The following is a 26341-nucleotide window of genomic DNA, read 5'->3' as shown; positions in this document are numbered from 1 at the left end:
ACATGGGACGCTGAAGCACGACAAGCTAGCATGCTACAGTTGCACCCTGGCATGCCACACGGGGACTTGCCGCCTAGACCTGGCCTTCGAGTAATACCGAGGCTCTGACCTCCTGGCTGCTGGCAGAGTTTGTGCTGGATTCTAACGTTACTAGGAGGGAGCAGGCAAAGCAGAGGGGACATGTACCAGCACTGCTCCATAAACCCCAGGACTGAAGCAGCAGCTGGTATATACCTCCCTCCTCCCGCAGCCACTGGGAACTGCTCCCACACATCCCCCTCCCTCCCCATTCATCTCATCTTTGACACGCAGGCTCACGTGCGCCGGTGACAGAGTGACAGGGGGTATGAAAGGCAGGCGACGCGAGCGCTTGCTGCTTTGAGACCACAGCTCCCCAGCTCCCCAGCTCCCTCCCGCTTGCAAAAATATAATCACATTATAATTATAAGTTGATTAAAGCAGAAGAGATCAAAGCCACTTTAGACAGATTAATGATACGATGAGTGCCAGAAATGTCTCTGTTTTATGTATTAACCACATTGTTGTCTTCTCTTTCGCTCTTCTCCCTCTTTTGTGTTCGCCAGGCAGTCCTTTCAGTCCCCTCTCTCTGTCGCTGCCTCTCTTGATGAATGAAGGATTTGAAGACCTAACAGCTGTGGAGATTTGTGCAGGGAGGAGAGGAAACATTCAAAGGATTATCAGAAAAATCAACATGCTTTTTAAAAAAAGGGAGAGACAGGGAAATTGCAGGCATATAAATATAGACAGGCTTGGCAGAATTCATTTCTTTTAAAATAATTTTGACAGATAATATCGATCTTTACGGTTAGGCTTTTTTTTTCTATTTTTAGCTATCTAAATTTTCACAGTTGTGCAAAATTAGGGGGGTTAAGAATTTATTTTTATCAACTGAAATTTTCACTGCTGCAGGAAATTATAGACAATGGGGGGAGTGCAGACAATAATTGGGTAATGGCAGTAGACACTGAGATTCAAGAAGCGAAAGTTGTATGAGCATTTATGATGGGGTGGGGGAGACCCTGTCCAGTGCGGGGTGAGTTCACCTCGTCCTTCATGCTGCCCTTGGTCTCCAGACTGTGAGACCTAAGAGCAGGAGTCCATAGAGATGCCCTGATCCACAGGGCTTTACGGCCCACTGGCCAGAGGCTATGGAATCACCTTGCTCCACAGGGCAATAGGGTCACGTGACCCACATCCGGCAGGTAGCCCTTCTCTGCTGGGCAGTAAGGTCTAGCGGCCAGACTCCATAGGGGTACGCCGGGGTTTGCAAGGCAGTAAGGCCTGATGGCCAAAGTCAATAGAGATACCCTGGGTCTACAGGGCAGTAAGGCCTATCGGCCAGAGTCATTAATGATCCACTGGGTTCGCCAGAAGCCAGGTCTAGCGGTCCAAGTTGATGGAGATACCCCTTCGGGCACGGCTGTATGGCCCAGCAGCTGGAGTCAATAAAGTAACCCTCCGGACGAGCTGTATGACCTAGCAGCCAGAGCCAACAGAGTCACCTTCTGGGCATGGCTGTCTGGCCTAGCGGTCAGAGTCAATAAAGTTGCCTTCCGAACAGGGCTGTATAATCAAGCATACACTTGGCCGGCGGAGGGGTGGAGGTGGGGGGGGAGGAGAGATATGGGCCACCACCCGGAGCGGGGAGGTGGGGGCCAGGTAGGGGGACCCAGGCCCTCCCTGCTCTACCAGGTCCCAGCCCAAGGCCCTTGCAGTGGTGAGTGAGTCCACCACTGGGTCAGCGGGGATCCGTTTGCATAACGCTGACCGGCCTCGGGACAATGGCTTGTCGCCCCCTGGGATCTGTGTATCTTCGGGGTCTCTGGGTTCTTCGGCCGGTGCAACTCCCTGTAGCTCAGACCTCTCTGGGGTGACCACAGGTAGCTGGGCGTCCGTGTGGGTCTCGGTGCCTCTGGCTTCTATGGTCCAGGGCTCCAGTGGTTCCTGGGCAGGAGCCAGCAAGGAGCGTCCTTCCCCCCCTGCCCTGCTAGCCTCGAAAAAAAATTAGTGCTAGCATGTGCTTTCCCGCGGCGATGTAGTTCCTGAAAGTCCTGTGGTTGCAGGACAAGATACCAGCGTATGATTCGTAACCTTCATGCTATTCAATCATCGCAAGGGCGCATGGTCAGTGATCAGTCAGAATGTATTTTCTAACAGATAATACCACAACGCTTCTATAGCCCAGCTTCTATAGGCTGCTTTTTCAAAGAGTAGAATTATAGAATCATAGACAATTAGGATTGGAAGAGACCTCAGGAGGTCATCTAGCCCAACCCCTGCTCAAAGCAGGACCAATCCCCAACTAAATCATCCCAGCCAGGGCTTTGTCAAGCCAGGCCTTAAAACCTCTAAGGAAGGAGAGTCCACCACCTTCCTAGGTAACCCATTCCAGTGCTTCACCACCCTCCTAGTGAAATAGTTTTCCCTTATATCCAACCTAGACCTTCCCCACTGCAGCTTGAGACCATTGCTCCTTGTTCTGTCATCTGCCACCCCTGAGAACAGCCTAGCTCCATCCTCTTTGGAACCCCCCTTCAGGTAGCTGAAGGCTGCTATCAAATCCCCCCTCATTCCTCTCTTCTGCAGACTAAACAATCCCAGTTCCCCCAGCCTCTCCTCATAAGTCATGTGCCCCAGCCCCCTAATCATTTCTGTTGCCCTCCGCTGGACATTTTCCAGTTTTTTCACATCCTTTCTGTAGTGGGGGGCCCAAAACTGGATACAATACTCCAGATGTGGCCTCACCAGTGCCGAACAGACGGGAATGGGATTCTTCCCTCCTAGGTGCAGGACTCTGTACTTGTCCTTGTTGAGGCTCATCAGATTTCTTTTGGCCCAATCCTCTAATTTAGGTCACTCTGGCCCTATCCCTACCCTCCAGTGTATCTACCTCTCCCCCCAGTTTAGTGTCATCCACGAACTTGCTGAGGTTGCAACCCATCCCATCATCTAGATCAGGGGTCTTAAACTCAAATGACCACGAGGGCCACATGAGGACTAGTAAATTGGCCTGAGGGCCGCACCACTGACCCTGCCCCCGCTGCCCCGGCCCCACCCCCATTCCATCCATGAGACCCTGACCCTGCCCCGCCTCTTCCTTGCCCCCATTCCAACCCCTTGTTCGTCACTGGCCTGCAAGTCATGCAGTAATTTATCCCAGGGCAAAGAGGGAGCGAAATATTACCAGTAAAAAGGAAGAGATCAGGGAAGGAAAGCTACATTTCCTAATGGGATCAGGTCACCCCTTTGAAAGCAGCCTGGATTGGTAAGTAAGCCAAAGCTATTCAGCTCTGGGAATTGTGGAAACATACCACTGGTCTCAGCCTGATCCCTGCAACGCAGGTGCTTGCATCAGAAAACCACCTCTGGGATCAGCACCAAGCAAGCCCCTCACTGGCAGCCCCCCCACAGTGAGGCCAAGGAGCGAATAGGACGTGGTCCTACTCCTCTGTTGGCAGCGTGGATCAAAAAGCAGGACTTCCCTCTTGCGGGAAATGTCGCTATTCCTTTTCGTCCCCAAGTGCGGCGAAAAGCCGAGCAATGAGACGTCTCGAGGAATGAAAAGTTCCACAAAGTTTCAGTTTGTAAATGTTGCAATGAAACATTGCAGGTCAACATTAATCTCCGCCTTGTTCTGAGCCACCGTGGCTCCTGATGGGAGCTGTAGCTCCAGGACTCTCACGCTCCACTTCTCCTCTATGGGCCCAGCTCCCAGGACAGACGTCCATGGCGTTCCATGGTACATGGACAGCCTAGCAGGGTGGGTCTATGCCGCATCGTGGGAATGTAGTCCAGCCCCAGAGTGCTGGGCCCATAGGGGAGAATGGGGACATGAGACCTAGACCCCATGAGGCTCCGTGACAGTTCGGAGGTTAACATCGACCCAAATTCTTCCATTTTTATTTTCCCAACCAAACATATCACTGAAATTGAGCTTTTCCCCTAGAAAATTCCTGATTTGATAAAAAGCCTATTTTCCCATGTGAAAATGTTTCGCTGGAAATTTTTCTACATTCTCCACCCCTGACTCCTAAAGGTTTTCCTTCCCTGGCAGGCTGACTCACATGGCAGTGTTTGTTGCTACCCACTCAGTACCTGTTCTGTAGCCATATAGAAGCCTTCACTCCCCAGTGATGTCAATCCACCACCTTCCACTAATTCCACTTTCAACAAGAAAAAGGCATTTGAATGAGAATTTTTAAGTTCATTCAGGCATGCCAATTACATGAGCATTCTGGGAATTTCCCCCCTCACAGTTGAGAGTGGCCCAAATCCTGTTACTCATCTAATAAAGATTAAAATTGTTTTCATCAGCTCCGATAAATGTTTCAGTTGTTTTAAATGTTTCTCATCTTCAAAATAGCCTTCGGTCCATTATATTATAAAGCCAAACAACCGATGGACTGCGGTAAATTTCACAGAATTAATTCTGTCTCAGAGAATAAGCTATATCCTTCCGGTTTATGATGTGACCAGAAATCCTCCGCAAAATCATCCCCTCATAAATCGCTGCATCCCATTCATTATTCCTGCTGCATTATGAATAGATGTGATGTCACCCCTATGTACCTATCAATCACACCTACATAATAAGGAGGGCTGATTGGCAGCTCGGGAAGAGACAGTAAACAGAATGCATAGCAGACGGAAACATTCTATCCATATAGCATTTTAAAATGAAAGAGAACAAACAACAGCCTAATGCAAGGTTATGATGCAAAATGTGGATGCTTTGAAGAGGGAAATCTGCCACTCGCTCAGAAACATCCAACAGCCCAACCTAACACTCCATGCTCATGACCACACAAGCTATTGCTTAGTATTTAGCCTCCCTTCCATAAGCAAAGGAGCCATCTCCAATGCCACCGGTCAGCAGCCAGCACATCTGGACTCCAGGCCTTGGCAATGAGACAGTACCATGAGTCAGGTTGGCTCTGACACTGTCCAGGTTGGAGGCATCAGGCCAGATTGCTTGGTCTGGCCAAGCTGTGTCTGGCATAAAATAAAGGAGGAAGGTGACTTTAAACCACCTTGTGGCAATTTGGACTGACAAGTTAGAGCAGCCCAAGGGCAGCTCTAAGTTATGCCAACTGTTCTAATGATATGCTCACAGCTCCCAAGGGGGCTATTCTAGCTCCTGGGGATCACTGGACAATAGAGACACACTGCCCACAGGCCCTTTGTCCTGGACACTGCCCAGCAGCAGGGACTATGAAGGATGACAGCACACGAGTTGCTATGACAGCTCCCCACTGCTAAACAGGGGGAATCCCACCAGGGGATGGGTTAGCTGCCTTTATGTGTACTTTGCACTGCCAGAGTAGCCAAAGCGGAGCTGAGGATCTGGCCCATCTTGTTCACTCTGGCCATGTTCAGACACTAACACAGGCACCTCCTTGCATAGTAATTCTCCAGACCTGTCCTTACAGTCTCGTCCCTGGATCTTGCTTGAGGGCTGGGTGCTCCGAGGTCTCCTGGAAGGTATCCCAGGGCAGTCAGAGGCATGGGAGTATGAAGGTACCATGGGCAGGGCTCTGAGGCGCATTTCCAGAAAGGGTGATGCTGACAGAAGAAGTTCAGAGACCAAATGCCATCACATCTCTAGTCACGGGTCCATTGGTCAGCCTGGCCTTGCACAGCTCAGCTGTCCTCAAGCACACGTGCTCTTGCACCAGGAACATTCACCTTGGCTTCAAACCCACATGGATGCCATGTGCCTCTCCTGGTCATTTGGGCATCACTAGATGATCACTGACATCTCGTCCTTGGACTCACCCAGAAAGGCCAAGCTATTTCTTGGACTCTCTTCCAAGGCTATAGGGAGGGGAAGAGGAGACACAGCATGGTCCATAATGGATTTTTTTTTTTTTTTTGGCGATGCTCTTCAAAGCCGTATCTCCACAAAGAAGGTGACAGGGTTGCCAGAAAGGTTAATAGGCTCGCACTTGTCCTGTGCTCCTCACAACAAAATGCCTGGAAGCTTAGAGATGACATTTCACCCACATGAAAAGCGCCAGCCCTCCCCGAGAAAGAGGAATTAGCTGCTCCTGTGTAGATCGTATTTTATAACATGTTCAAATAAACACAGATTTTGGCTCCCTGCCCAGGACGTCAAAAGCTTTTATCTCCTAAGAAACACTGGGGACTGGGTGAACTTTAAAAATCATAATCCACCCTCCCCCCTGCTGGGCAGGTTTATTTTCTTGGTATCGTGTTCATTTCTCAAAAATATTAATCGCTCAGCCTCCCACCAAACTGCATTTCCCATCCTGCTCTAGCGTGTATGGGCCGGGTGAGTGAGAAGGAGAGACAATTAACAAATGTACCGCCCCTTTTATTCTAATGGATTCCTCCTTTGTTATTTTACTGTGGTATCCCAGGAGCCCCAACAAAGATCAGGGGCCCCCATCGTGCAAGGTGCTGTACATTCACCTAGTCAGAGACAGCCCCAGAGTCTCTCAGGGAGGCGGTGGGATAGAAAGGAATTGAACCCAGATCTCCTGAGTCCCAGCCCACTGCATTAACTTGATGACCATCTATCATCTTGCTTAATACAAGCCTTGGCTTTAAAGAAAGGCCTGGAGAGACTTGGAACAACACTGATTTAATCTCCCAAGTCCCATGTTCAAACGCTGTTTCCCAGTCCTAAGGGACAATTAATGTAGGCAGGTCTCTCCCTCTTCATCCTGAGGCTGATGCTCTGGGCTGCTGAGTTTCTGTAGCTTCCACTGACCTCCAGGGGAGTTGTGGGAACTCATCACGGCTGGAAATCAGGTCTTTCTCTAGCCACATGGCAAAGCCGCTACCCATCCTAGCAGCACTTTGCCGCAGCGGGCAGGGTCTGCTCCAGAAAGGCCAAGAAATGGGCAGTGGGTTAGGGCTGAGGCGCATTGGCAGAGCTGTGAAGAAGAGCCACAGCTGCCAGGTCAATGGGCTGAATGGGCAGGGCTGCGTCTGCGTTGCGAGCACAGGCTTTGTCCAGCTGGCCCGTCTCAAGCCACTAACCTTAAAATCCCTCACGGCGCTCACTTAAGTATAACAATTATTTTGTAAAGAACAGCAAAATCCCCTCATTTTAGGCCTAAATCTGCCAGGCTGGCAGGCAGGGCCAGGATCTACAAGGCTGCCACTTTGCCAGAGAAGTTAGTTCTTTCTTTCTTTCTTCCCCCCTCCCCTTCCTTTCCCCTTATGCTAATTTATGGAAATCAAATGGAGCCTGTTCCCAATCGAAGATAATAAAGGAGAGGTATTAAAAGGCGGGTGGGGGAGAAAGAAAAGAGCAAGGGGGCGGGGTTGTAAATACTAATTGTTCTATGAGGAGAATGCATTTTATTTTCTTGCTAACGGGAAGGTTATGTTTAATTAAATCTGCTTGTTCTCTGCTTATGGGCCTGGATTCCAAATGAGCGCTGAGCCTCTGTTACCAGGCGGAAGGAGGACACAAGCAGGCTTTCAAATACACGCTCTGCCCTTTGGGGCCAGAGCTAGTTGTTGCATGGCACTTTTTGTTGCAGGGGGTGCTGAAGGTCAGGAATGGCAGATCTCTGGGCAGGCCTGGCTACTGGTCTAGTGTTTATCAGGACTGAGGTGCATTGGCAGATCTCTGGGCACTCCCAGTTCCCGGAATATTGTGTATTAGGAGAAAGAGGCATTGGTAAAGCTCTGTGGGTGCCAAGTTCCTGGAATAGGAGGGGTGCTGGAGATTGGCCCTGCGGTGCCTTGGCAGAACACAGAGGTTTGAACGTGGACCGTCACCTAATGCAACCTCCACTCATCAGAGGTAACAAGACTCTTCCCCTACCTCAGTGGCTCTCAATATGCGTACATCTGGGAGTACGCAGAGGGCTTCCAGGGGGGACTCAGCTCATCTAGAGCTCAACCTGGGGGTTGTGAGTGACCCCGCCCAGGGGTGGTTGCAAGTGCAGGGCCGGCATTAGAGGGTGGCAAGCAGGGCAGTTGCCCAGGGCTCCAATCCACAGGAGGCCCAACGAAGCTAAATTACAGGCTTCAGCCCCAGGTGGTGTGGCTCAGGTTTCAACCCAGGCTCACAAGTGAAAAGCAGGCTCAAGTCTCACACTGACATGTAAGTACAATAGTTCTATTCCAATCGATTGAGGGCATAATCGTATGGTAAAAACGAGATCAGCAACTTTTCAGTAAGAGTGCGCTGTGCCGCTTTTGTATTACGTTTGGTTTTGTAAGCAAGTCGTTTTTAAGTGAGGTATAACTTGGGGGTACGCAAGACTAATCAGACTCCTGAAAGGGGTATGGTCATCTGGAAAGGTTGAGAGCCAGTGCCCTACCTCATACTTGAGCTCTGGCATGATTCCAACCTTGCATCAAAGCCCAGGACTGGACCAGCAGGTCAGGAGTGGGGTGCATTAGCAGAACTGGGGGTGGGCCCAGGACTGGAATGGCAGGGAGGACTAGAGGTCAGGGCTGAGGTGCATCAGGATCAGTGCTGGAAGAGCAGGCTGGGGCTTTTTTCTGAAAACCCACCTGATTTTTAATAATACATTTTAGGTAGATACATGCTGATTTTAGGATCCAGGGTGGGCTCTCCATCTCCCAAAAGGCAGGGCTCAAGGACTGGATTCCCCCATCTCCTAAGACCACCCTCCTTTTTCTGGTTTTGAAATGCTCACTGCTTCTCCTATCTTGATGGGCATCAGCTGAAAGACCAAGAGAGTGCACTACACTTGGGAAGGGGGGATACGCGGGCCCAGTTGGGTCACTGCATAAAGGCTTGTACAACTGCCTCCCTGGGAGCCTAGCGCAAATCCCGGCACAGGAGGTGCATAAATGGCTTAATCAGAGCATGCTCTGTGCAGATTTGATTCAGAGACATCCCAGCTAGAGAGGAAAAGAGAAGAATGAGTCTGTAAAGCAGCTGTTTACTTGACTTTCCCTGGCACTTTATGAATACAATGTTGGGGAGCGGGGGGTGAAAAATTAATCTCTCTCTCTCTGGAGATGCTAGTCAGGAAAACAACAAGCTGTTTATTCTTACTGGAAAATCTCAAAGGCAGAGGCCAGGAGGAGAGAAATACCAGCCCTGAGTCAGAATTCAGTTCACTCGAGGACAGATGGGCCATACAGCGGGCTGGGATTAGAGGTCTGGTGCTGCCATGCTATCCCTCCCTCAACCGGGCAAGGACCGGGATTCATTCTGAATGGGATCCTCTTGATATTAGTCTGGCCAGGCGCTGTCTCCAGCTGACTCAGGATCTCCCAGTGTCCTGTGCTGCCACAACGAGGGAGAGCTGTCTCTGAGGCTTCCCATCATTCCCTAGCGAATCTAGTCTACTTGTAAGGTACCTATCATCGGGGCACCTGGAAGCACAGAAACACTGGAATTGTGCTGGATCAGACTAGGACCTTGTCTCTGCAGTGGCCAGCACCAGCTGCTTCAGAGAGAGGTGCAAGAAACCCCACATTGCGCAACCTGCCCAGAGAAGATTCTTCTTGACCTCAGACAATCAGTGGTTGGCCTATGCCTTGAAGCGTAAGGGTTTATATCCCCTCCCCCCCCCATAGATTTTCATGCTAATTTATGCAACGGTGACTTATTTTCTCTCTTACGTTTTTGAATCCTGCTAAGCTCTTGGCCTCCATAATATCTTGTGGCAGTGAGTTCCATGGGTTATTTAATTAAAAGCTGATTAAGCACCAATGGCATCAGTCACAGACTGGCCAACCCTTTCAGGGAAGTCCTGCTCAGCCTTGCCTGTGACATAGCAGTTAGCCCCCAGCTGATCTCAATATGGATATTACCACTGGTACCAGCTGTGAAAGGATCAGCGAGGACTAATAGGGACAGAGGAGAACTCAGTCAAGAGAGGAGACCCAGGAGAGAGGAGCTATGGAGTTTCCTCTCCCAAGGAAAGGCCTGGTGAAGGCAGGCTAGAGAGGGCCAGCAGGGAGCAGGTTAGGATTCAGTAGATGGACCTGAACTAGGCTCTGTAGAAGCAGGAAGGTCCGTAGGAGTCTCCCAAGAGGAGATGCAGTGGGGAAACCCTCTTGGGAAAAGGGCCTCCAGGGAAAAGCCCTGGGAGGCAGTGCTCAGCTTGAGTATAGAGGTATAGTGCAGGAGCAAAGAGCAGAGAACTTCAGTGGATCCCAAGAGGGACGAAAGAACAATTTGTTTGGATATTTACTTGGATTTTCAGTTGACCTCCCATTACCCTAGAGGAGACATGACTGGCAAGCAGTGACCTGGCCAGAAGGCTATGCCATAGAACAGTAGTTCTCAACCAGGGGTACACATCCCCCTGGGGGTACGCAGAGGTCTTCCAGGGGGTACATCTACTCTTCGAGAGATTTGCCTAGTTTTACAACAGGCTACATAAAAAGCACCACCGAAGTCAGTACAAACTAAAATTTCATACAGACAATGACTTGTTTAGAATGGTCTATATACTATTCATTGAAATGCAAGTACAATGTGTATATTCCAGTTGATTTATTTTAGAATGATATGGTAAAAATGAGAGTCAGCAATCTGTCAGTAATAGTGTAGCTGTAACGCTTTTGTATTTTGATGTCTGATTTTGTCAAAAAGTCATTTTTAAGTGAGGTGAAACTTGGGGGTTCGCAAGACAAATCGGGCTCCTGAAAGGGATACAGTAGTCTGGAAAGGTTGAGAACCACTCCCATAGAAGCTGTAGACAGACAGGGCCAAGGAAGCAGTCAACCGGGGGCTCAGGGATTAAGACCACCTAGAACACCAGGCTCTGACACCGAGGGGTGGGTGGGATCTGTAGTAGTGAGTGGAACCGCTTCAAGTATCCAAAGTTCTGCGACGCCTTGAGAGGCAGTGTGGTGGAGTGGGAGTGAGGAGCCGCATGAAAATCCTCTCACTTAGGTCTCAAAGAATTTGGTTGGTTTCCATTTTAGTTGCACATAGTGTACGCCATTGTCAGACTTCGCAGATCCACTCACAGCTGGACCTTGTGGCAGGTCCAGTGGTCAGGGCACTAGCCTCTGGTTGTAAGGAGCCAGCTGCATTTCCCTGTGTCACAGGCTCTGTGGGACTTTGGGCAAGACACGCAGGCCCAGCTTTGTAAAGGTATTTAGAGATGTTGCTGGGGTCAACAGGATTTAGGCTCCTAAGTCCCTTTTGAAAATGAGATTTTGGCTCCTAAGTCAGTTAGGCCTTTAATCATAGAACTGGAAGGGACCTCGAGAGGTCATCTAGTCCAGTCCCCTGCACTCATGGCAGGACTAAGTATTATCTAGACCATCCCTGGCAGGTGTTTGTCTGACCTGCTCTTAAAAATCTCCAATGATGGAGACTCCACAACCTCCCTAGGCAATTTATTTCAGTGCTTCACCACCCTGACAGGTAGGAAGTTTTTCCTAATGTCCAACCTAAACCGCCCTTGCTGAAATTTAAGCCCATTGCTTCTTGTCCTATCCTCAGAGGTTAAGAAAAACAATTTTTCTTCCTCCTCCTTGTAACAACCTTTACTCCTGAGGGCATTCTGTGCCAAAAAAATAAAAATTCTGCACCCATTTTAAAATTGTGCAAAATTCTGTACATTTTATTTGTCATATAAATGTGGAGGCTCCAGCATGGCATTGGGGAGCACAGGCCACTGCCTGCACAGAGGTGGGAGATCACTGTGCAGCTCCCGCTCCTGGGACACAGACTCAGCAGTGAGGCTGCCCCAGAAACACCCCAGGGCCCTGCCCCTCCATGACAGGTGCACCAGGTGTGGGTAGACAGGCTCAGAAAGGCAGATTCCGAATGTGGAGGGAGATCCAGGGGGGGAAATCCAGGTGTGGGGTGAGAGGGTGCAGTCAACTCAATAGAGGATTCAGGTGCAGGAGAGATCTGGATGCACAGGGGCCTGTTGGAGGGTTCTGGGTACAACAGTAATGGGATGCTGCAGGGGGGTCCAGGTGAAGATGGTCAGGGATCAGCAAGGGGGTCTGGGTGTGGGGGTGGGATAGAGTTCAGAAGGGGTGTCTGGGTGTGTGGGGGGGATCCAGATGCTGGGGGAGTGGGGCTCAGTGAGGTGGGGATCCAGGTGCAGCTGGTTGAGGCTCAGCAGGGTGGGGAGCAAGGTGCACGCAGCTCGTTGGGGTGGTCCAGGTGCAGTGGGGCTCATCGTGCGGGGCGGGGGGAGGTTCTGGGTGCGGAGAGGCGGGGGAGGCTCGGTGGGAGGGTCTGGGTATGATGGGATCTGGAAGCATGGAGGTTGGGTAGATGGGGGAGCAGCTCCCTGTACAGTGATCCCTCCTCATGGAGCAGAGGAGCGATGGGCGCAGGAAGCATGGTGTAGGGGGGTTTGCAGAGCTTCCTACAGCCAGGGGAGAAGTCTGGGGATGGGTCTGACATTGCCCTGGATACTGTGCAGGGGAAGAGGAAGTCCCATCTCCCCAGTCCTGCTGGGACTAGCAGCTGAGCCCAGCGCAGGGTAGAAGCCACCAGCCAGGTCTTCTCCAGTCCTGCCCCACGGTGATTTACCTCTCTGCTGGCTGCCCTGGGCACCTGAAACATACTGCTGGGGAGGGTTGCATGACTGGTCTTGTGGTTTCCCCATCAGAAAGTCATTTTTTTGCGGGGAAGCAAATAAATCTGCAGGAAACAAATTCTGTGCATGCACAGTGGCACAGAATTCCCACAGGAATAAACCTTTTACATACTTGAAAACTTATCATGTTTCCTCTCAGTCTTCTCTTTTCCAGACTAAAGAAACTGAATTTTTTCAATCTTCCCTTATAGGTCATATTTTCTAGACTTTTAATCATTTTTATTGCTCTTCTCTGGACTCTCCAATTTGTCCACATTCTTCCTGAAATGTGGTACCCAGAATTGGACACAATACTCCAGATGAGGCCTAATCAGCATGGAGTAGAGAAAAAGAATTACTTCTCGTGTCTTGCTTATAACACTCCCGCTAATAGTCATTTCCCATTGTGTATGTGTGCAACAGATTGTTCCTTCCTAAGTGGACTACTTTGCATGTGTCCTTATTGAATTTCATCCTATTTACTTCAGACCATTTCTCCAGATCATTTTGAGTTCTAATCCTATCCTCCAATACACTTGCAACGCCTCCCATCTTGGTAATCTAGGCCTTAGCCTCTCTGTGCTTCCCTTCTGTAAAATGGGAATAATAATGCCTAGTGCTGATCTACCACTTTTCATCAGCAGATCTCAAAGGAGGTGAGTGTGGACATTCCTATTTTGTGGATGGGGAAATTGAGGCACAGAGAGGGCATGCGACTTGGCCAAGGTCACCCAGCTGGCCAGTGACAGAAAAGGGAATCGAATTCAGGTCTCCTGAATCCCTGTCCTGTGCTCTGTCTCTAATTGTTGTGCCCTACCTCACAAGAGATATGTTTAACATTGTGAAGCGCTCAGATATAGGACTCCCAAGACCCCAGTAAGTACCTAAGATAGGTAGAGCTTCACCCTTTTATTCTCAGGTTGCCCTCCCTTCCCACTCATCTCTTATGTGAGCAAGAAATGAACACGGAGAAAAGATGGATTATTAACATGACTTCAGAATAGTCATTCTGTAGAAGGATGGCTCTGACATCACCAGCTGCTCCTCAGGTATGTTGTGACACAGCTAATTTCCAGCTGTTTTCATGGAGTCACCACCATGTGCAACAGTTTCACCATGACCCTACGTGCTGAGTGCAATTACAATGTGTATTCACTTACTGTCGTAATATCGAGACAGAGTCCGGGCCACTGAGGTAGCCATGGTTACCGCTAGAGCTCAGCGAAAATCAGAATGCCCGTCCCATAGAAAATCCCAAAATTTGCTTTATCCCAAATTAGGATGAAAAAGGAAAATGTTGACATTTTTCACGGAATAAGAAGCTCTGGGAAATTTTGATTTGGAAATGCTGAAATGTCTCATTTTGAGACAGTTTGAGGTTAAACTGCATTTGCCTACAGTGCTTCAATAACTCCTGGGAGTTGGGGTGCTTCATGCTCTCATTCCTCCTGTAACGAGACCCCCTTTTCTCTAGCCAATGTACCTGCAAACACAGTCTTTTCATGGGGCAGCACCCACCTCTCGTGGGCAGCTCCACTTGGTTGGTTGGGTGCGAGCCTGCTTCTCTTTTTTTGGTCTTATATCGGGGTGGCACCCGCCTCTCGCGAGCGCCAACCCCCACAGCCGATGGTTCTCTTGGCAGGTTTTCAGCAGCTCAGCCCTCTGGCCGAGCCATGCACACTGTCCCCCCTTCCAGGGTATACAGTCCAAGTGCTCAGCCCTGGTATGGGGCTGTAGCTCTAAGGCTTCTCCCAGAGGCACCGCCTTCTTCAACGACCCAGCTGAGGCCCATCTCGGTACCCGCAGCTGGTGGCGTTTCAGTAGGCCTCCCTGGGCTCTGTCTGCAACCAGACCAGCAGAGCACATCTTGGTACCCTCACTGGCCTGGCCAAGTTCTGCGCTCAATCCCCTGGGCTTCAGCCTGCCTACACTGAGCTTCCGCTGGTCCTGCTGCTCTTCCCGCCAGCCAAGCACCAGGTGTTCAGCAGCCTTCCCTGGGCTTCAGGTCTGTCTGCAGTGAGCTGTCCGCAGTACTGCTGCTCTTCCAGCCAGTCACCCAGCCTTCACTCCTCAGTGCCACACAGCAACTGAACTTCTCCACTCGGTTGCTTGTTTTATATAGGGCCCTTCTGGCCCCAGATTGGCTGTTCCATCAGTCCCTCTGATTGGCCGCTCCTCTGCAGCCACTCTAGGCTGCCTGGAGGACTTCTCTCTGCTCTATTCTGGGGCAGGGTGACGCAAAGCCATGAGGCCTCCAGCAGGGGGCCTCTGGACCTAATCCACCCTGTCACACTTTCCCACCATTTGGGCTCTCTGGCTAGACTATGACTTCCATGAGGCACTTCAGTTACACAATTCCCGTAATGCCGCACACAGCTCAGTCAGAGGGGCGCCCAGGCCATAGGAGAGAACGAGGTCACAAAGCATCTGAGCTACAGTGCCCCCGAGACTCCGTAGCCCCAAAGGGAGAGGCCGTTTTATGTCAAACTGGCCTGAAATGAAAAGTTTTGATTCAGTTCCTCAAACAAAAATGTTTCGATTCAGGTTGAACTGACACAAGATTGCGATTTTCCCAGGGGGAAATCAGAACATTCTGTCAATCAAAATTTTCCCACAGAAACAGCATTTTCTGTCAAAAACCCCACGCTGACGGGACATTTCAATCTCGCTTCCATCACCGCAGTGGCTGCTCAGCACGCCCTGGGGACGCAGCGGGTTCATGTGCGCCGCAGCGGGGAGGGGGTTTCCCAGCACAGGTGGACGGCCGTGCACAAATGCTGCTTGAGCTATTGAGCCACCCGAGCAGCGTGACCGTGGCGTCCCAGGCAGCTGCCCTAGTATAAACATGCCTGAACCCCTGAGTCTGTACAGGGCAGAACTTAGGCCCACCAGCTCACCCCCTCCCATTCGAGGGGAAAGAGAATGGCGAGCAGTATAGGGCCTTTGATACATGGTCTTTGCTCTCTTTCATTAGCCATGCCTCAGGCTACTTGGGTCAGACTCGAACACCACTTGGAATCCTCTGCCAGTGCAGAACGTAGCTGCCCGCTCATTAACTGGGGGTTTAGACAGGTAACATTTGGGCTCCGGAAGCTGCCCTTGCTCAGTTTGTTTCCCGATACAGTTCTGGGTTTGGGCCTATAAAGCTGTCAAGCTCCACTGTGCTCATGGTTGAAGCACTCGAGCTGACAGTCCCTAGATACGTAGAACATTATTATTGATTGTAATACAGTCGCAACTAGAGGCCTCAGCCACAAATGGTGCCCCCTTGGCTGTCACAGTCCCTGCCCCCACGAGCTTACAGTCCTGTGATGGGGCCACTCGCCTCCTATCTGGTATGCGTGTGCTTGCACTCTGTCTCACTGCCTTCTCCTGTTGGCACCCCCTGCAGACTAGGGTTGCCACCTTCCTCACTGCTGGTAACCGGACCCCCAAGGCCCCGCCCCTTCTCAGCCTCTCCCCCCGGTTCCTCTCCCCACTTCCCACCATCACTCGCTGGATCGTCTCCACCTCTCCCCTGCCTCCCCAGCTGGGCTTCCTCTGCTCTGGGGCTGGGACAGAAGCTGCTGCTGCCTGACAAGGAGCCTGTCGGCAGGTAGGAGGCGGCCCTGGCTGAGCAGCGGCAGGTGCAGGTTAATGACCCCCTCACCCCACAGTAACCTGGCTTTTGGTATCCAGTCATACATCTGACTGCACACTGCCAGGTCCCCTTTCGACTGGACTTTCCAGTCAAAAACCAGGCACCTGGCAACCCTACTGCTGACAGCTAGCTTTTCTCATGTGGGTTTTCAGTGACTCAGCCCTCCAGCCAAGTCACACACAGTCCACATGTGAAACAACATACAGACCCCTTCTGGGGTAAACAGTCCAACAGGGCCTATTGCAGTTCCCTCAGTTGCTCTCTTTATCTGCAGCCCCAGCGCTTGGCTCAGTCCTCAGCAATCTGTCTCTCAGCCCCCTTCTGGAGTGTCTCTCCACAGTCCCTGCTCCGATATGGAGCAGTGCCCCCAGGGCTTCCTGCCGGGAGATGCTTCGCCTTTCAGTCCTCATTGACCCCAGCTCAGTCATTCCTTTTGGCTCAGTCTACCCCTTTCCAGGGGCATCAAAGTCCCACAATTGCTGACCTTCTGGGTCTTCAACCCTTCCCTGGGCTACTCCCTTTCTCAGGGAGTAAGTCACTTCCCTAAGGGCTAGGAGGGGGTGGGGTCAACCCAGGCCCGCCCGCCACTCCAGTTCCCAACCCAGGGACCCTATAAATAGCCGCCACCTGCTGCTTCCCTTTAACTTTTTGCTGCTGCATTTTGCTGGGCCGCTTCTCTTCTTCGCTGCAACACCTTCCTTGCTCACCTGGCTCCAGCCAGCTCTGCAACCAGCCAGGAGCCCTGCCCTTGGAGCCCTACCCTTACTCCTCTGGCTCCAGCCAGCAAACTGAATCTACTCAGACACTGCAGCTCCTTTTAGACGGGCCCACTATGCACTGATTGGCTGCTCCCTGCCACTGTTCTATGATTGGCTGCTTTCCCACAGCCTCTCTAGGTGGCTTGGAGGACTTCCCTTTTCTGCTCTTTTCCCGGGGCATGATGTAGCAGGACCGCAGGGCCCCCAGGCCTAGTACACCCCATCACAAGTCCAAATAAACCAGAGAGTTAAGGGGGAGGAAGAGGAAGAGAACTGCCCATTTAAGGCAAAAAATAAGAGCCAGATTTTCCAGTGTGTTCAGCACCCAACATACACCCAGCACCAAATCTGGCTGAGGAAGGCTGGGAATGGAGATGACTGAACCCAGTCCCTGCTAGGATAAGCTGAAGGAAAGGTGGATGCTCCCAGCCGATGTGGCTCTATCTCAGCTGAGCCAGTGAGTAGGAATGCTCCTGCGGGGGTGAAGCTGTATGAGTTTGTGCAGCATTACATCCTTCTGCCAGCATAGATTTCCCTTGGTCTCCCTCCGGAGGGCCCTGGGTTTGCGTTCTTCCTCTGCTCCAATGTCTCCTCTCCTCCTGCCCCGATCGCTGGCATCTACCTCTGTGATCCCTTCACCACACATCTTTCCAAAGCATCCAAGTGTCATTCTCAGTGCCAGCTTCTCTCCCTCTCAGACCTCCCTCACCATGGCTGCCTGGTGCGTGGAGATGTTCAGCTGTGGGTTTGTGTCAGGATGTTTGGGTTTTTTTAATGGCAGGTAATTAAATGCATGCAGTTGGTGCCATAAAGCAAGGAAACGACTCCCAATCCCCCTCGATAATATTGCGGATCATTCAATTCTCATTGCTCCAATAATCCAAATCTAATTTGCTGGGAGCCCTGTGCAGAGTCTTCCAGCAGTTCATTATGGCATGTGACTAGCATTTCATTACACCTCCTAACTGGGAGTGTGGAGGAACTCCTGTTAGCAGCAGCAGTAGCTGGTCATTGTCTCTCCACTGGATGCATCTCGGTTCAGTAAATCCTCCTCTGTCGCTCCCCACCCGAGACATCTTCCTGAACCAAACCCTAGTTCTCATCGCCCAGGGCAAACTGGAAATCTGAACCCAGATGAGGATCTGATTGTTCCAAACACACACACACGTATACCACAAAGACACACAGACTTGCGCAGTTGCATGAACACACACACACACTCTCTAAACTTGGGCCTGTTCAAAAATCCCGATCGGGACCCCCAGTCCTAATTTTGCAGGTTGAATCCATCTCAACCCTCCCCAAGCAATTTCCTGTGGTGATATTCCTGTCTTCCCCTCCCCTAGCCACTGCTCAGTGCAACAGAGGACAGGCCATCTGCCCATAAATCATTATCACATATCATTTGGCATTATAGATCAGCAGGAATTATGAAGGCTACATGGTTGCTGTGGGCAAGAATCATAGAATATCAGGGTTGGAAGGGACCTCAGAAGGTCACCTAGTCCAACCCCCTGCTCAAAGCAGGACCAATCCCCAATTTTTGCCCCAGATCCCAAATGGCCCCCTCAAGGATTGAACTCACAACCCTGGGTTTAGCAGGCTAATGCTCAAACCACTGAGCTATCCCTCCCCCCCAAGACAATCAGCTTGTGTAAATTCTCTTTATTGACATCAGTGGAGCTACGGCAGTTTACACCAGCTGGGGATTTGTCCCCGAGTCTTTAAGATTGATTGACAAAATGGGCCAAGTTTGCTTTACTCTCCAAGGAGCAAGGCAGTTAAGGATGCCCAGGGAGGAGAGTGCCATTCTTGTACAAAAGGATGTTGTGATATCAAGGTGCTGGCAAAGCGGCAATTATCCGCACTTAGGCCAGTTCAGATCAGCCTCTGAAATTAACATGGAAAGGGGCAAGTGCTGAACCCCAGTCTGCTCCAGACAAGACCAATTCAGACTGGAAATATTCCATAGCTATTGAATCAGCACCGACCCAATGGCCAAGCTGGCACAGGGGAACCTCTGACCTGCTGTAATGCTAAGGGCCAGAAAAAGACTGTGGCCATCCGAGAGAAAAGCAGAACGCTGGCAAATGTCAGATGAATACTTCCCGATTTCCTGGCCCCTGGTGCTGAGCTGGTAGAAGCTGCTGCAGTCCCACTGCCTTCAATGGAGGCACGCTGATTTACACCAGCTATGGGGCTATTGCCTTTGCTCAACAGCAGGGGTTTGGGGCAGTCGGAAGGAGACTAGAGGGACAGATTCTCCGGTGGTGCAAAGTTTACGTCGATGGAGGGGAGCTCTCTGCTGGCAAGAAGCTGGTAGGGATCATGTAACTGCCTTCTGCAGCCCCTGATGCATGAGGATGGAGGGCACCTGCGAGCAGCAGGGCAGGGAGGACCATTCTCCTACTTCGGATGCTCCACCGATGGCCCTGGCATAAGTTAGGGCTGATCCTCAGTGGATCTGATTTATGCTGGGGTCTGAAATTGGCTCTTTGCAGCCCTCTATCCCTCCGAAAGAGCCTTAGACCCAGGTATGGATGATTTTAATACTGTTTGCCTTTGCGTTCATTTGCTTCTTCTCCTATTTTTTCCTCATCAAATGTGTTTTCTTTAAGACCATTGGGTCCCACAGTGTTTGTGTTAAGTCCCTATAATCCTTCTGAGGCGAGGTAAATGAACCTGCAGTCTGAAAGGAGAGGTAACAGTGTGAGGGGGAGGGGTCTGGAAACAAGAGGGCAGCCAATGAAACTGACAGAAGATACATTTAAATGGATACCAGGAAATACATTTGTTTAATCCAACGACATAACCGGCCTGTGGAACTCACTGCCACAACGTCATTAAAGCCAAGAACCCAGCAGGAATCAAACAAAAATGAGGCATTTGAATATACAAAGAGAAAATCCACAGTTCCGCTAGACAGGATAGAAATGTATAAGGGACATGAACCAACCATTAACTGATGGAGCTTAGGGAGAAACTATGGGCAGGTTATTCCAAAATTATCCATTACAAAGTTTCAAGCACCTTCTTCTGAAGCAGCTAGGACCAGCTGCTGTTGGGGGATAGGGTACTCGGGGAGCTGGTCTCCTGATATAATCTGGTCTGGCAAGTCCTATGCTCTTAGGCCCACTTGTGTTCTCAGCCAAAGAGCCAGACCAGAGAGAATTGGGAAAGAAAGACAGAAAGGAGATAGAGCGATACTAAAGGAAAGGGTGCGGCTGGGGAGAGAAATGAAGAGCACAGGCTGGAGTTATTTATAGAAATGGCTTTTGTGAGGGGAGCGATATCAGTGCCAAACAGAGATAGTAAAAATAATTCCGGAGACAGGCGCCCCTGCCTTCATCGAGGAGGAGGCTGCATGACAATTATAGGAAATGTGCAGTTGGAAGAGATGCCAGGTGGGGGGGGGGAAGCAGACGATCTCTCTCCCTGTTGATCTCGCGCTGCATTCGTCCAGCACGAACCACACAAACGTTGTAACATTTTCAGCAGTTGCCCTCTCCCTCCACACTCCCCAACGGCTGCTGCTCACAAACTCCACACCAAACCATTTCCTTCACACCCACTCCTGCCTCGAGGGGAAAGGGGAAGAGGAGACATTAACCTTGCCTGGGAACTAGGCAAAGGTCGCAACCAGTGTAAGGGGCTCTTGGCTTACATGTCAGAAATGAGTCCGTCTTCACGGCAGAGTTATATCAGGTGATTGGCACCCAAGTTAGCCTAGCCTGGGTGTGAGCAGCCACGCTGCCAAGCCACACTTGAGTTACAGCATAGGTCTACGCTGAAATCAAAGCCCTGCAGCTGGCCCGGTCAGCTGACCCGGGTTGGTGGGGGTCTAAAATTGCAGTGTAGACATTCAGGCTCAGGCTGGGTTCAAACTCCTGCTTTGCCACAGACTTCCTATGTGAACTTGGGCAAGTCACTTAGCTTCTCCGGCCCTCAGTTCCCCACCTACAAAGCGGGCATGACAGCACTGCCAGATCCCACAGGAGCATTGAGAGGGGTAAATTCACAAGGCGCTCGGAGACTGCACCAATGGGGGCTGCAGAAGTATCTAAGATAGTTTGTAGAATTAATGAAACAGTCCCCTCCACCATGCCCAAGAACTGAGCTGGAATCCGGTTCTCTAACATAGCCATGTGGGGCCTGTATCGGGCCTTTGTTTCTCGAACAACCTGATGCTAATTCTGTAACCTAGATACTTAGTCAGAGGAGGGCAAACTGCTGCTATGCAGAAACCAAAGCCCATTACCATTCTGGGGGAAAGGAGCATGATCTGTGAAAAATTCCCTCTTGAACTCCCAAAGGACATTTGCCCACTCCAAAGCAGAGAGCTTAACGCTCTTCTAATGTACTGTTGTAAATTCCATATAGTCATCCAATTTCTGCTTCCTCTTGACTCCATGGTTATCCATTACTCCATTGTTCCAGGTTATCAGGGGCTCTGTAAATTGACGCAGAGATTGAAGCTGCTATCGCACTACATTTATTGAGGCTCAGAGCCAGTTGAAACTGCCAGTTGTTTTCTGTGGGAAATTTAGAAAAATGTTGGACTTTCCAGTGAAAATTGTTGGCGTTTTCAACTCCAGCACAGCGGGGCTGAAAGCCATTTTTGTTTTAATTGAACCTCAGTTTTTTAGTTTTTTAGTTTTGCATTGCAAATGGGGTCAAAAATGAAAATTTTTCAGAGACATTTTTTATCTTTCGATGAAAAGCCATTTTCTGTCACAATTATTTTTTTGATGAAAATGTGTCAGTTGGCTGTGTTGAAGGCTAGCCGCACTGTACAGCCGTACCTGGCTGGCACATGCCCCCCAGTGCAGCGGGAAACAGAGAGGCAGATGGTCCAAAGGCAGCCTGTGACCCGGGACACGGAAGTTGAATTCTCTGCTCTGCCACATGCTCCCTGAGTGACCAAATCATGTATTCTGTCTGTACCTCAATTCTCAGCTGTCAAATGAGGTTTCATGAGGTTAAATATGTTACAGCTTGTGAGCTGCTCAGATACTGTGGCAGTGGTGGGCAGATAGATAGATAGAAATCCTACCTTATGATTCACAGTATAAACCAGCTACTTACTAACAAGGGATAGGAAGATATGTCACCAATGGGCAGAGAATTCCATTCGTGATATTTCTGCAACGTCGTCTCAAGTGTCTGGTACTGACCATTGTCAGAACTGGGTTACTGGACTGACCTGCCGTGGCAGTTCCTAATGCATCACTTCTAGACATTTATACCACACTCCTCTTTCTGCCAGCTGAGCACCTATACATCCAGGCAGGTCTGCGCAGCTGCTGCAGCAGAGTGTTCCTATTATTTATCATTTGTATTTCAGTAACAACTGAGATTATGGCCCTATGGTGCTGGACATTGTCCACGTGCATTGTGAGAGACAGTTGCCCATGCAGCTCATACTCTAAATGGACAAGACAACCAAAGGAGAGGAGGCACACCGCTGGCAGAACCAGGAGCAGAACACAGCTCTCTTACCTGGCAGTCCAGTGCTCTAACTACTCAATCATGCTGATCATCCGAAGGGAGTTCCTGCCAGAGGTTAAACACAGATAATCAGGGGCCTTTGAAGAACCCATAAGACTGGAAAAATGTCTCCCACTTTGCAGACCATAGAGATAGGAAAGCCCAGACATCTAACTCTCAGAGTACCCTTTGAAGATCTCGACTCAAGGGCCCAGGACCCGCCCTTTAGCAACAACTGCGTCAGATGCAACAGAAAGTTTACCAGAGACTCTAACAGGAGTTCCCAGAATCTTGCAGAAACTATGGAGTGGATTAATCATTCTGCAAGGGAAGGTAGGCAGAAATCAGGGATGGGGGGCGGTTGACACTTAAGTACAGAAGAAGATGCAACTGAATAATCAAGGGGAGATATGCCAGGAAAATGCCAGCCCGCCTTCTTGTTATTTCTTTCTTTTTCTGCACAGATCTGTCTCTGCCTCCTCCTTTCTGATCAACTTTCATCAGCTTGTCACTGGGTGACAACATCCAAGGCTGCAAGAGCAAAGCAACAACAGCAGCAAAAAAACAAAACCACACACACACACACACACAAACACAAAAAACAGCAACCTACCCACCCCATGATTCTCTGTTCAAACTCTGAGGAAACCTGTGAAGATATTCATAACAAACTGGCACCATTCCTGGCTGGAGGAGCTAATAATTGCTGCTCGCGGATGGCACCGGCCAAGCAATCTACCAAAAAAATTAAAAAATAAAAAATAGAAGGGATGAATCTTGTCAAAGGTGTGAGGGATATGACACACTTGTTCCCTAGTTGGAGTGACAGCAGAGCAGCTGGCAGGCAGATGGTGGAGTGAATCTATTTTTATTTGTAAAGTCGACCAAACTTTACATTAATAGGCTCAAAAATGAAATTCTGCCGGTGATTCTATGTTCTCCCCAACATCTGTCTCTCAAGGACACCCCACCTGCCTTAGCAATGAACTGCCCCCCATCACTCCCCCATGCACAGTGTGTGGTGATGGTGCTGGCTCCTCTTAAATTTGTATTGTGTATCTCGGGGCACTGTCTGCGCTGACATGACATCCAGACCACTCATCTGGGATTACACGCCACTGCTATTCCCAGCCAGGCCTGCCAGCTGTCCCTTGTTAAGACACATCCTTTATTCAGTCTAGAGAGGAGCCCGCACCAGGTTCCAATCCGAACTCTGCCAGGGTTCAGGTGTGTCTGGAACTGAGGTTTTGGATCAGACCCAGCTCTGTTTGAGACCCAAATTTACCTCCGCACCTGTTCTCTTCCTGCCGGTTGACACTGAAAATACTGAATTGTGGAGCTCGGATAATGGAAAACGTCCAAGTTACAGAAATGAAGCCCACAGCATTGCCAGCTTCCTCCTCCCGCTGTTACTTTTGGTGATGTCTCTCCTTTGAGTCTCTGTTATACATTTTAAATGTCCAGTTCCAGGTCTCTCCTTTCGGCCGTGGCAGGCTGAGAGACGTGAGCTCTCCAGCGGTCCAGCTGCTCTGCTGATCACGTTGTGCGTGACAGCCATGGATTTGTTACTATGATGAAGGTGGCATGCACAGCTCCCCGGGAAGAGGACTGGGGAGAAATCTAGATGTTTATCCCTCAAGCAGTGACTCCTGCTGGTTAGTCACAGTACAGTACAGTCTACAGAGCACTCAGTCCAGTAGCCCAGGCTGGGGGTGAAGGCAAAAAGGGTCTGTAGGGGGAAGGTGAAAAGAAAGGGCACTTAGCAAATGTGACTCCACCACTGATGACAAAGGGAAGGCAGCAGTGGTCTAACACCACATTGCTAAATGGAACAGCAGAAGAACACCCTAGCCAGCTGAAATTACAGGGGTGATTGAGGTCCATGACTGGGTCCTAGGTGCTACTGCGATACAAATTAATGATACCGGATCCCATGTCCCATTATCTGTCTCCTTAACCATTCAGCCACCCTTTGCATCTTCCTCAGCTAGGAGCCAAAGATCCTCCTTGCCTGTGCTTCTCTCTCAAACTCATGATGTTTAAAAGAGTGCTTTGGAATGCCCCCCAAGCCCAGACAATACTGCACACTGCTCTCTTGGCTTTCCTTTGCATCAGTCACAAGATCACTGACCTATTTTTCTAGTGACTGCATGCCCTGCAGCCCCATGACGTGACTATTGCTAGTGGTCAGAGAACCTGAGAGTTCAGAAATCTGGAGGGGATAAGCATCCCAAGAGCTCACGCGTTTCTTTAGATTGGATCCGAACTCTTTGGATCTCCTGGGTCTGCAAAAGGTTGGAAATCTCATAAAAGTAGCCTCTCATGAGATTTCTAACACTTTCTGCTTCTGGTGAGGTTGGAGACATGCAGAGAGAATAGGTTCTGTGCTGATATAGAAGCAAAGAGGCAGGAAAAACTTTCAAGCATTGCAAAAGAGTTTGGTTTGAATTTTGAACCAAGATTCAGGTTGGTTCTTATTTCCTTTGACCTGGCTTATTTCACATGTGAAGGCACAAACTTCAGGTAGGAGCCAAGTTGCCTTTAAGCATTTACAAAAAGAAAAGGAGTACTTGTGGCACCTTAGAGACTAACCAATTTATTTGAGCATAAGCTTTCGTGAGCTACAGCTCACTTCATCAGATGCATACTGTGGAAAGTACAGAAGATCTTTTTATACACACAAGCCATGAAAAAATGGGTGTTTACCACTACAAAAGGTTTTCTCTCCCCCCACCCCACTCTCCTGCTGGTAATAGCTTATCTAATAGCTTATCTATTCCAATTCAACAGTCTCTCGCTGGAGTCTGGATTTGAAGTTTTTCTGTAGTAATATCGCAACTTTCATGTCTGTAATCGCGTGACCAGAGGGATTGAAGTGTTCTCCGACTGGTTTATGAATGTTATAATTCTTGACATCTGTTGAATTGGAATTCATTTGCAAATTGGATACAATTAACTTAGGCTTGAATAGAGACTGGGAGTGACTAAGTCATTATGCAAGGTAACCTATTTCCCCTTGTTTTTTCCTACCCCCTTCCCCCCCCCCCCCCCAGACGTTCTTGTTAAACCCTGGATTTGTGCTGGAAATGGCCCACCTTGATTATCATACACATTGTAAGGAGAGTGATCACTTTAGATAAGCTATTACCAACAGAAGAGTGGGTTTGTGGGAGGGGTGGGGAGAAAACCTGGATTTGTGCTGGAAATGGCCCAACTTGCTTATCATACACATTGTAAGGAGAGTGATCACTTTAGATAAGCTATTACCAGCAGGAGAGTGGGGTGGGGGGAGAGAAAACCTTTTGTAGTGGTAAACACCCATTTTTTCATGCTTTGTGTGTATAAAAAGATCTTGTGTTCTTTCCACAGTATGTATCCGATGAAGTGAGCTGTAGCTCACGAAAGCTTATGCTCAAATAAATTGGTTAGTCTCTAAGGTGCCACAAGTACTCCTTTTCTTTTTGCGAATACAGACTAACGTGGCTGTTACTCTGAAACCTGTCTTTAAGCATTTAGGAGACCAGATACCTCATGTATTTTACTATCCAGCCATCCCTGCGTCCAACAGCCCAGTATTCACATCTGGTCTCAATGACTGGGCCCTAACCAAGATGTAAATGGTAAATGATGCTGAGACCAAACACAGCAATTTGAGATCCTCCAAGGAAAACCAGAGGCAATTGTGCAGATTATTAATTATTATTATATTCTCTTTATTCTGAAAGGCAATCTCGTGTTACCTTCCAAGATCTAACCATTTCTTTGCGAGAGCATCCCAACACAAAGCAAACCATGCACGTATGAGTCCTAATCATGATGTTAGGATGCAGTGACTTACATGATATTTGTTCTGTCTGCAATGCATTACTTCCAGCACTACCCTACACATCATCACACCCCGGACACGGTTACTAGTG

At 49.6% G+C, this 26341-nt stretch overlaps 1 long non-coding RNA gene across 1 annotated transcript; it reads right to left on the bottom strand.

Annotated features, from left to right (window-relative positions):
- Positions 1 to 553: 553 nt before the first annotated feature.
- Positions 554 to 23149, bottom strand: LOC125624243 (uncharacterized). The gene is made up of 3 exons (XR_007353252.2): positions 23042 to 23149; positions 22437 to 22490; positions 554 to 653 (listed from the first exon to the last, which is right to left on the bottom strand). It is a non-coding gene; the product is annotated as an uncharacterized LOC125624243 (long non-coding RNA).
- Between the last annotated feature and the right edge of the window lie 3192 nt (positions 23150 to 26341).

This window comes from Caretta caretta, chromosome 18, assembly GCF_965140235.1.
Source record: "Caretta caretta isolate rCarCar2 chromosome 18, rCarCar1.hap1, whole genome shotgun sequence".
NCBI classification, from domain to species: Eukaryota; Metazoa; Chordata; order Testudines; family Cheloniidae; genus Caretta; species Caretta caretta.
The sequence above is the reverse complement of the archived record's forward strand: the minus strand, read 5'-3'. Positions and strand labels throughout refer to the sequence as shown.